Below are 11,679 nucleotides of genomic sequence, written 5' to 3' on the forward strand. Positions count from 1 at the left end.
ACAGTTGCAGCAGTACATCGACAGAACTGCCAGAAATTCAAGGATTCAGAAGAGGAAGTTGAATGAGGGATATCATTGCTGATGTCAGATTGATCTTGGCTGAAATCAGAGAATACCAGAAAGATGTTTACCTGTGTTTTATTGACTCTGCAAAGGCATTCAACTGTGTGGATCATAACATATTATAGATAGCAATGTGAAGAATGAGGATTCTAGAACACTTTAATTGTGCTCATGAAGAACCTGTACATGGACTAAGAGGCAGTTGTTCAAGCAGAACAAGGAGATACTGCATGGTTTAAAATCAGGAAATGTGTGTCAGGGTTGTATCCTTCCACCATACTTAATGTGTATACTGAGCAAATAATCCAAGAAGCTGGGCTATATGAAGAAGAATGTGGCATCAGGATTGGAGGAAGACTCATTAACAACCTGAGATGTGCAGATGACACAACTTTGTTTGGTGAAAGTGAAGAAGACTTGAAGCACTTAGTGATGAAGACCAAAGACAATATAGCCTTCAGTACGGATTACAACTCAACATAAGGAAAAAACCTCACAACAGTATCAATAAGTAACTCATGATAAACAGAGAATATTGAAGTTGTTGTTGTTGTTGTTAGGTGCCATTGAGTCACTTCTGACTTGTAGTGACCCTATGAACAGCAGAATGAAACACTGCCTGGTCCTGTGCCAGCCTCACAATCCTTGCTTACCTGAACCCACTGTTGCAGCCACTGTGTCAATCCATCTTGTTGAGGGACTCCCCTTCTTCGTTGACCCTCTACTTTACCAAGCATGATATCCTACTCCAGGGAATGGTTCCTTCTGACAACATGACCAAAGTAGGTGAGATGAAGTCTGGCCATTCTCACTTCCAAAGAGCATTCCAGCTGCACTTCCTCTAGGACAGATTTGTTAGTCTTTTTAGCACACCATTGTACTCTTAGAATTCTTCTCCAACACCACAACTCAAAAGCATCAACTCTTCTTCAGTCTTCCTTATTTATTGTCCAGCTCTCACATACATAAGAGGAGATTGAAAATACCGTGGCTTGGGTTAGGCACACCTTAGTCTTCAAGGAGACATCTTTGCCCTCTGTCACTTAAAAGAGGTCTTTTGCAGGAGATTTTCCCAATGCAATATGTCATCTGATGTCTTGACTGCTGCTTCCATTGGTGTTGATTGTAGAACCAAGTAATATAAAATCCTTGACAACTTCAATCTTTTCTTCTTTTATCATGATGCTGTTCATTGGACCAGTTGTGAGGATTTTTGTTTTCTTTATATTGAGGTGTAATCAAAATGCAGACTATAGTCTTTAATCTTCATCATTAAGTGCTTCAAGTCATCCTCACTTTCAGCAAGCAAAGCTGAAGTTAGTAAAGATCTAATTTTACTTGGATCCACAATCAATGTCCCCAAAAGTAGCAGTCAAATAATCAAATGACATTGAAAATCTGCTGAAAAAGTCCTCTTTAAAGTATTAAAAGGCTAAAATGTCTCTTTTTGGACTAAAGTGCACCTGACCCCAGCCACAGTATTTTCAATAACTTCATATACATATGAAAGTAGACAAGGAATAAGGAAGACTGAAGCAGAAGTGACGCCTTTGAACTACGGGATTGGTGAAGTATATGGAATATACACACCATGGACTGGCAAGAGAAAAAAATCCATCTTGGAAAATGTATAGCTGGAATGCTCCTTAAAAGAGAGGAGAGAGAGACTTTGTCTTATGTACTTTAGACAGTCCCTGGAGAAGGACATCATGCTTGGTAGAGGGTCATCAAAAAAGAAGAAGACCCTCAGTGGGATGGACTGACACAGTGGTTACAGCAATGGGCACAAACATAGCAATGATTGTGAGAATGGCTCAGGAACAGGCAGTGTTTCCTTCTGTTGTACATAGGGTCACTATGAATTGGAACCGACTCAACTGCACCTAACAACAACAACAACAATAATAATAATAAAAAAAGATTACAGTCCTAGAATCCCTATGAGGCAGTTCTACTCTGTCTTATAGGGTCATCGTGTGTCATCAGAATCGACTTGACACCACTGGGTTTGGTTTTGGTTTGTGCAATAGTGGGCTAGTTACTTGACCTCTCTGTGCATCAATTTCCTCATCTATAAAATGGAAGGGCATGTTTCTGCCTATGTGATCTCATTGCTGTTCTCATTAGTTGCTCTCAGGTTGATTCTGACTCCTGGTGACCTCATGTGTACAGAGTGGAACTGTTCCATAGGACTTTCAAGGCTGTTAACCTTTCAGAAGAGATCACCAGGCCTGTCTTTCGAGGTCTCTTTGGGTGAGTATGAATCGTCAATCTGTTGGCTAATATTCAAATGCTTAACAGTGACTCCTATATGGTTGTCAACCCCAGTCCCCACAAAAAAACCCAAACTCACTGCCATCAAGTCTATTCTGACTCATAGTGACCCCACTGGGTTACCAAGGTGGTAAATCTTGATGGAAGCAGACTGGCTCATCTTTCTTCCATGGAGCAGCTCATGGGTTCAAACCGCCAAGCTTTTGGTTACCAGCCAAATGCCTTAACCACTACACCACCAGAATAGTGAAGATTAAAGGAGTCCATACACGTCAATCAATTAGAACACTGTGCAGCAGAAGAAGTATTCAAAAGAGCTTTCATTTTGAACTCATGCACTTTTAATTGTCCTACCCTGAATCTCTGCCAGTTTCTATGGCCTGACCTCTAACCCCACTTGGTATTTCTTAATAAAATGGTCTTACAAACATTTAAGCCCCAGGTTTGTAATTATTGGAACTCTAGAACTATGCTACTTAAATACATCCTTAGCTCACCCGCCTCTCTGCCTGCTGCAATTCTGACTCTCCCTGATTAAAAGCTGCTGATGCCCAGAGCCAGGGAAGAGAAAAGGCCACAGCATCCCCTTTGTGAAGATCCACAAGCAAGCGCAAGCATGTGTAAATTGAAGATAACCACTTCCACCCCCACTCCAACAGCTAGAGATACTTAATTATCTGAAACCCAGACAAACAGCAGGAGCAGCATTGTGAAAGAGCTGAGGCAGGCAACCAGGAGCGGAAGAGGAGTTATTAAAAGCTAATGCTGTGATTCAGGGCTGGAATTAAGGGTGAGAAAATGTGGCCGAGGTTGCCAACAGCCTCCGTGAGTTCTTGCCTCCAGTAGGACAGAACTGGGGCAGAGAGAGGCACAGAGATGGGGCAGAGGAAGGGACCAGAGCTGGGAGGTGTTGGCACACGGGACAAGAAGGAACAAAGCAGGCTTCAAGCACAATTACATAGGCATTTACCACCTATTACAGAGGCTGCTTTGTGATACAGTCATGTGTCACTTAATATCCATGGGACACTGTGAAATGGGATATTATGTGATTTGGACATTGTGCAAACACCATGTAGTCTGATCCTGCTTTTTCCTTAAGCATCTCAAACAAGTTTCATGCCTTAGAAGCATGATCATCAATGTGTTGAGATAGATTTGCTTTTGTGTTTGGTCCTGAATCCACATCATTAGCAATTTCTCTGTATCTGATATAGGTTCTTCTTGCATTTTTATTAGCCTTGTAGCTTTCTAGTAGGGCCATCTTTTACTAGCTTGGAAAATTTTTTGTTTTTGAGGATCACTGTGGTGGTTATATTTGTGTGTTACCTTGGCTGGGCCTGGTTGAGTGGCTGGGCAGCTGGTGGTAGTTATTCCCCATGATGAGACTGGCAATCAACTCCATGGTGGGATCTACCACAAGCAGCTGAGTAGTTGCCTTTGGGATGTGGTCTGCTTCCTGTATATAAGGAGAAGCTTTGAGAATGGTCTCTAGCCTATGGCATGCTTGGACCCTGCATGTAGCTGTGTCATTGCTTGGCCGACCTTGGGACTTACAATGGACTTAAGTTAATGGCCTGCCATGTGGTTTAGTAACATCGGGACTGTGCCTTTTTACTTGTCAACCTTGGGGCTTCTCAGCCTCAGCAGCCAGCAGCTGTCTGAGTGAAGAAATGCCTCTCGCTTCAGTGGGCTGGGAGCAGGAGGCAGAGCTGGACCCCAAGGTTGAGGGGCTTTCACCCAGCCCCTAGAGCCTGGGACTTTGAACTTGGACTTAAAGCCTCCCAATTGTAAGAATAAACTCCTGTTTGTTAAGACCATCCCATTTGTGGTATGTTTTTTGTCAGAGCAGCACTAGGGAACCAGAACGATCACCATGATTGTCAAGTCTGATATGCCTAAATCTCAAGCAATAGCATTCACTGATTCTACCACCTTTGTGTTTTTTAATAAACTTTTGTTTAATAATCTTCCAAATCAATCTCTTCTTTGCCTCTTGCTGCTGCCATCACTAGCACTGTTCTGCTGCATTTGGGAACCATGATGCACTTCATGGTACTAATTTGCAAAAGAAAATTAAACAAAGATAATACTACAACACTCAAGATGTGTGATACACGTGATTGAATGCTGCCGCTTATGAGTCGAAGTATACACTGTTATATGATAAACTTTTTAGATAGAAAGTACAGTTATATACTTTAGCCTGTAACATAAGCATTTATTATGACAATCAAGACATATGTATTATAAGTTATATATGTACTCTACCATTATATTCCTGGGAATGCAATCACTTTGTATGCAAGAGACATAAGGTACGTAAGTTGCCTGCAGAAAGCTGTTGTGTTCGCTACTTCTCATTCTCCATTGAGAGATTTGACTGCTAACCAAAAGGTTGCTGAACCCTCCAGCTGCTCTGTGGAAGAAAGATGGGGTGCTCTGCTTCCATAAAGATTTACAGCCTTGGAAACTCAAAAGGGGTCATTATGAGTCAGAATCAACTCGATGACAGTGAGTTTGTTTGTTTTTATTATAACCTTATGGGACCAAGAATATATAGATATTGCCTAAACAGACATGCACTGCATGACTGTACTGAGGGGTTTGTGGACTCATTCAAGTGAAGTTCATAAAATTGCTAAACCTCCAGAGGGAGATTGGTAAATTTGGAAACCAGAGGGCAAGGTAAGGGAAGACAGTGAGAGAGAGGGGCTGCTGAGGGGTGCTTATACGGGCCAGACTGTATATTGAGTGTCTCTTCCAACCTAAGGGGTTCATCTTCCAGCACTAGATCAGACAATATTCTGTTTTGATCCATACGGTTTTCATTGGCTCATTTTCAGAAGTAGATTGCCAGGCCTTTCTTCCTAGTCTGTCTTAGTCTGGAAGCTCCACTGAAACCTGTACACAATGGGTGACCCTGGTGGTATTTGAAATACCAGTACCATGGTGTTACACAAGCCAGTGCAGTATGACACACTGACAGATGGGTGAAGGGTGCTCACAGTAAGGATCCAGTAAATGTTCCCTATTATGGCTCTCTAGAATTCTCACCACCATCTGGCTCTACAGCAAATTCCCAGTTAGGTTGACTTTGCAAGCCTTTACTGTATAGATTAAAGCCCATCATTTTGACCTTTAGGAATTATCCTCAGAGAAAGAACATTGAAAAGTCCAAAGTCTGACTTAGTAGAACCTTTCATTTCCTCCCACAGTCAAGTCAAAATCATGGATAGAACAAGATAAGACCAGCCAGGAGTTTGCCTTTCCATTCCAGAATTGCTAGGCAGAGGAAGGGGATCCTTGTCTTAGGAATGAAGACAACAGGATCAAGAGCTCCACCTCCCGATAGACATCTTGGGTTCAAATCCTGGTTCTGCCTCATACTAGCTGGTGACCTTGGGCAAGTAACTCCACCTTATCCATAAAATAGAAGGAATAGAACCCACTCCATAAGGGTTATGGGGAGTATTAAGGGAAAACAAGTCAGTGAACACATGCAAAGCACTTAGCACAGTGGGTGCCATACCAGTGCACTCAGTAAGTAGCAGCTCTTACTTCCCCTGGTGTTTATATGATCAAGGTTGCAGATTGAGTCTGTTAGGAGCCAGGATGTATATGCAGGGCTGTCTGATACTTAAGCCCACTTCCTATAGAGTTCACACTAGTTCCCTGGGAACAAGTAAATCTTGCTCTTCTGCTTGCTCACTCTCCTGGCAAGAGGAGAAAGAGAAGCCACTGTGGAGTTAGAGGAAAGGGTAAGACAGAGCAGACTATAGATGGGAAACTCATGGAAGAATCACTCTAAATGTTAGGGGTTGCCGGAGTTGGAGAGGATGATGTAACAGCCATTGGACCCACTCTTCAAAGGGTCAACACAGCAGGAGACCGAGAAAAAGAGAACAATCTCAACTGTGAAATATTGTATGAATCACAGGGGCTCAAAGGGAGCTGATGAGTATTAACTTGATTAGTTTGGAGCAGGTGTGACAAAACCAATTTCATCCTGGTTATTATAGCTACGGTTATGGGGACTATTTCAACCAAGGGCTGTCACACTGCTGTCACCTGCAGCTTCCTCACCCAAGCCTGCAAATGCCTAGCATGGTCTAAAATCTTGTCTCCTTCTTAACTCTATGCTATACATCATATGTATGAAGGGGGTTGTTGTCTACATTCAACAATTATTAATTTGCCTAATAAGTGACAGGCACTGTTCAAGATGCTGAGAAGATACAATGGTGAGCAAGGCAGATAAAGTCCCTGCCCTTGTGGAGCTTATACTCTCTAAGGAATTATTTTGGTAGATGTAGTCAAAGCTCTCTTCTTCCTTACTTCCCTCCTTCTCTCCCACCTTCCCTGCCTCCTCCCTCCCTCTCCCCTCCTTTCTTCCCTCCCTTTCCTTTTTCCATCCATCCATTTATCCCTCCCTCCATCTCTCCCTTCTCCCTTCCCTTCTTCTCGCATTCATTCACTCATGTAATCCATACTCTGGAGTCAGAATCCACTCTGACTTGAACACTTATTAGCTAAATCAACCTTGGGCACATTTCTTGACCTCTAATCCCCTCTTTTCTAAAGGGGAGATAAGAATAGGACGCACCTGCAGGATAAGCCCTACAGCTATGTATGGATGTGGCTCTGAGAGAGAGCTGAGAAACTGAATTCAAGAGGGCATTTGGCCCACTGCCTGTTAGCCTGGAAGGCTGGGAATGACGGATGGGAGTTTATCCAGGTCTGAGTGTGTTGTGTTCTCTACCCTGGCAAGCCTTGAGTCCATTGTGTATCTCTGAGGTTGATGAGGTGGGTACACCTGGCCAGATGAGGCCACTGCCGGTGTGTATCCAGGCAAGGCAACATATGGTACAAGGCTGGGCCTGGGGGGAGTCCTCATTATCATCCCTAACTGTCTGCACCCAGCTGCTGAGACTTCTGGGGCATGGAATCTGTTCCCTTATCTGGAGAATGTCACTGAGCCCTCACTTTATATCCTGATTTCACTAACTTCCCTCTGTATCCTTTAGATAAGGGAACATTATTTAACTTATTTAAGTGGCTGCTGAGTCTAGTCTTTCTGTTAATCTATATCTACCATTCGCATTTGCCAATAAGTAATCAGAGTCATGGACTTGGTGGGGAAATTCAGTGAGATCTTGAGTCAAGTGCTGAGTGCAGTTCCTGGCCCGGAGCTAGAGGTTAACAAATGTTAGCTACTGTTATTAAGGTGTTCTGATGGCATAGAAGGTAACGGCACCTAACAAAACCAAACAAAAAAACATGTGCCAGGTGGGAACCCTGATAGCAAAGTGGTTACATCACTATGCATCATATGTATAAGCTCTTAGCTGCTAACTGAAAGGTTGGCATTTTAAATCTACCAGCTGCACTGTGGGAGAAAGGTGTGGCAGTTTGCTTCTGTAAAGATTTCAGCCTTGGAAACTTTATGGGGCATCTCTACTCTATCCTACAGGGTTGCTATGAGGTGGAATTGACTTACGGTGTTTTTTGTTTATATGCCAAGCATGTGCTAGATGCCAGGGATAATGCTTACTCATGTGCACACATACACATGCAATGCAAAAGTTACTAAATGCAAGGTGATAGCTATTTTTCTCTTAGCAGCAAAAGTAATGTCTGGCTCCTCTAGACCCCCTGATGTGCTGAAGGGATCTCTTCAGTACTTCATGCAGAATTGATGTTCTCTGTCTCCCTTCCTTTGTAAACAAAGGAAATGAGGGATTATATCTGAACACTTGTGTATTAGTTTAGCTTATTCCCGAAGAAAGGCTATTCCTTATCCATAAATTGGGAATATTCTAGAACCTTCCCTGAGGATTACTGGAGAATGAAAAGGGATCACAGACATAAAACATTTAGCATAGAGTCTGGTACATGTAAACACAAAACACAAAACCCACTGCTACTGAGTTGATTCCTACTTATAGAAACCCTATAGGCCAGAGTAGAACTGTCTCCTAAGGTTTGCAAGGCTGTAAATCTTTGTGGAAGCAGACTGTCTCATCTTTCTCTCATGGAGTGACTGACCTCTTGGTTAGCAGCTGATGCCTTAACAACAGTGGTACCAGAGTTCCTAGCACATGCAAAGAGCATAATAAATGGAAGCTTTTAATCACTGCCCATTTTATGGGGCGAGAGGGAAGGTCATATATGACTGTAAGAATATGGGTTTTTGGTAAGATGGCATAATAGGCAGAGAAGCTACACAGACCTTCTCCAACAAAGAAAAGAGAAACCAATTGTCAGGATACAGAAGATAATCCTGGACACCTGAGCTTTGAAAGGAAATATATAGAAGTGGATCAGGCACCAATGGTGGAGAAACCTGAGTGAAAACAGGACCTAAGAATAGGCTGTGTTTGCCAAGGATAGCAAGGACATATGAGAGGTTGACAATGGCAAAGGAGACAGGTGGTGAGTACATAACTCACCAACTAGCGAATAGAGGACCACAGTACCATGTAACCATGTAACATCCAAAGAAAACAAAAACGATGGGCAAGTAACTCCATAGTGCAATCACCAATTAAATATAAACACAAAAACATCATAATATCTCAGATACAATAGAGCATCACACTCCACAGAAAGAAGCCACATAGAGCAGGAGAAACAAGGGACCAGGATACAGACCAAGAACATATTCCTGAGGAAGAAACAGCATTGGAACTCTCTAATAAGGAATTCAGAAGAATTGTATTTAGGTACCTTCAATAGATTCAGAGACAGATCAAGGAAAACACTCACAAACTTGAGGAAAACAGACAAAATCCTAGAACAATTTCAAGAGACAATACAAGAACAAAATGGCAAAATAAATGGAAATTAGAAATGATACAAAATCTACAGATAGAAATCCAGAAGATTAATACTAAATTTTCAGAAATAGATATCACAATGAATGGGCAGAGGAGTAGAATTGAATCAACAGAAGACAGAATTAGTGAGACTGAAGACAAATACCTCAATACTTCTCTGGAAAGGGATCAATAAGATAAAAAATGAAAACAAAATGAAGAAAGCCTAAGGTTCATGGAGGATACCATCAAAAGGAATAACCTATGTGTAATTGGAATTCCAGAATAGGAAGAGACAAATAAAACCACAGAGAAAATTGTTGAAGATTTGTTGGGAGAGAATTTCCCTGGTATGAAGAAAGATGAGAATATATCCATTCAGGAAGTCCAACGAACCCCAAACAGGATAGACCCCAAAAGAAAATCACCAAGACATATCATCATCAGACTCATCAAAACCAAAGACAAAGAAAGAATTCTGAAAGAAGCACAGGAAAAACAAAAAGTTACCTACAAGGGGCAACCTATAAGACTAAGCTTAGATTTCTCAGCAGAAACCGTGCAGGCAAGAAGACAGTGGGATGATATATATAAAACTCTGAAAGAAAAAAATTTCCAACCAAGAATTATATACCCAGCAAACTTGTCCTTCAAATATGATGGTGAAATTAGGACATTTCCAGATCAGCAGAAGTTAAGGGAATATGTTAAAATGAGACCAACCCTACAAGAGATGCTAAAGGAAGTCCTCTGGACAGAGAATCAACAATAGCAAATAGTAACTGACCACTGACACACATGATGACATAATCCAGGAACCAACCCAGTTATGGAAGTATCCAAAGTAAATAAGCCTACAAGATTGTAAATAGGGAACCAGGGATATCAATTGATAAATGAGCACAACTATAAACCAAAAAGAGGGAAAAAATTGTGTAGTTACAGAACTTCTAAATGATAGGAAAGTCAGGACAACTGCAAGATAGAATGGACTGTTCTAAACTTGGAAATAAAACTATAAACCACAGGCTAACCTCAAAGAATAATGATAAATACTCACATCAAATTAAAAAAAGAGGAGGAGCACAAATATTTAGCAAATGCTAAAACAATAGCAATGAAGGAAGTGATAACATGACTCATAAACAAAATGAGCTCAGCACAAAAAATTATATGGAACAAAGAAATCAGCAACACCATGAAAAAGTACATAACAAAATGTCAGAAACAAATCATACTTGTCAATAATTACATTGAATGTCAATGGATTAAATATACCATTCAAGAGATGGAGAGTTGCAGACTGGATAAGAAAACAAAATCCATCAATATGCTGTCTACAAGAGACACACCTTAGAGAGACAAAAATAGACTAAAAATCAAAGGTTGGAAAAAGATAAATCAAGCAAATGGCAACCATGAAAGAGCAGAAGCAGCAGTATTAATTTCTGATAAATTGACTTTAAGACAAAAACCACCATAAGAGACAAGGAAAGACATTATGTGAGTAAAGGATTGATTGAGCAAGTGAACATAACAATAATAAATATCTATGCACCCAGTGAAAAAAAACCAAACTATATAAACCAGTCTCAAACAGAACTGAAAAGGCAAATAGATGACTCCACAGTCATAGGTGTTGTTTGTTGTTGTTGTTATGTGTCATCCAGTCGGACCCAACTCATAGCAACCCCTCCTTAGGTTTCCAAGGCAGTATCACTATGGAAGTAGATTGCTCCATTTTCCTTCCGAGGAGTGGCTGGTGGGTTTGAATCACCAGCCTTCTGGTTAGTAGTCAAGTGCCTTAGGCACTATGCTACCAGAGCTCCTCATAGTCATAGTAGGAGACTTTAATACACCACTTTCGATCATAGATAGAACAATTGGAAAGAAACTCAACAAAGAAACAGAAAAACTAAACAATACAGTCCACCCACTTGAACTTATAGACATCTACAGAGCACTTCACCCAACAATAGCACAATATACATTCTTTTCCAGTGAACATAAAACATTCTCCAGGATAGATCATATGTTAGGCCACAAAACAAGGCTCAAAAAATTTAAAAACATTAAAATACTGCAAAGCATCCCCTCAGAGCATAATTCTGTAAAATTAGAAATCAAAATTAGGAAGATGAACAGAAAAGGAGTGAAGACATGGAAACTGAACAACGTCCCCCTTCAGAATGACTGGGTAGAGGAGTTCAGGCAAGATGGTGGAGTAGGCAGAAAGACTGCACAGACCCTCTTCAACAAAGAAAAGAGAAACCAATTAACACAGACACAGAAGATAATCTTGGACCCCTGAGCATTGAAGGGGAGGATATAGAAATGGACTAAACCCCAACTACCAGAAGAATTTGCGTGAAAATACCAAAAAAGGAGACAGACGGAGCTGCGGTCTGGCAGTGATCCTGAGTGATCCTGATGGCACAGACAGCTTGGAGATTCCCAAGTGGTGGTAGGACCTAAGAATTAACCTAAAAATTAGCCCTGCTAGCCAGGGACTGCACAGAGAACT

This window comes from Orycteropus afer, unplaced genomic scaffold (assembly GCF_000298275.1).
Source record: "Orycteropus afer afer isolate SDZICR_OR568_19922 unplaced genomic scaffold, OryAfe1.0 scaffold00623, whole genome shotgun sequence".
Lineage (NCBI taxonomy): Eukaryota > Metazoa > Chordata > Mammalia > Tubulidentata > Orycteropodidae > Orycteropus > Orycteropus afer.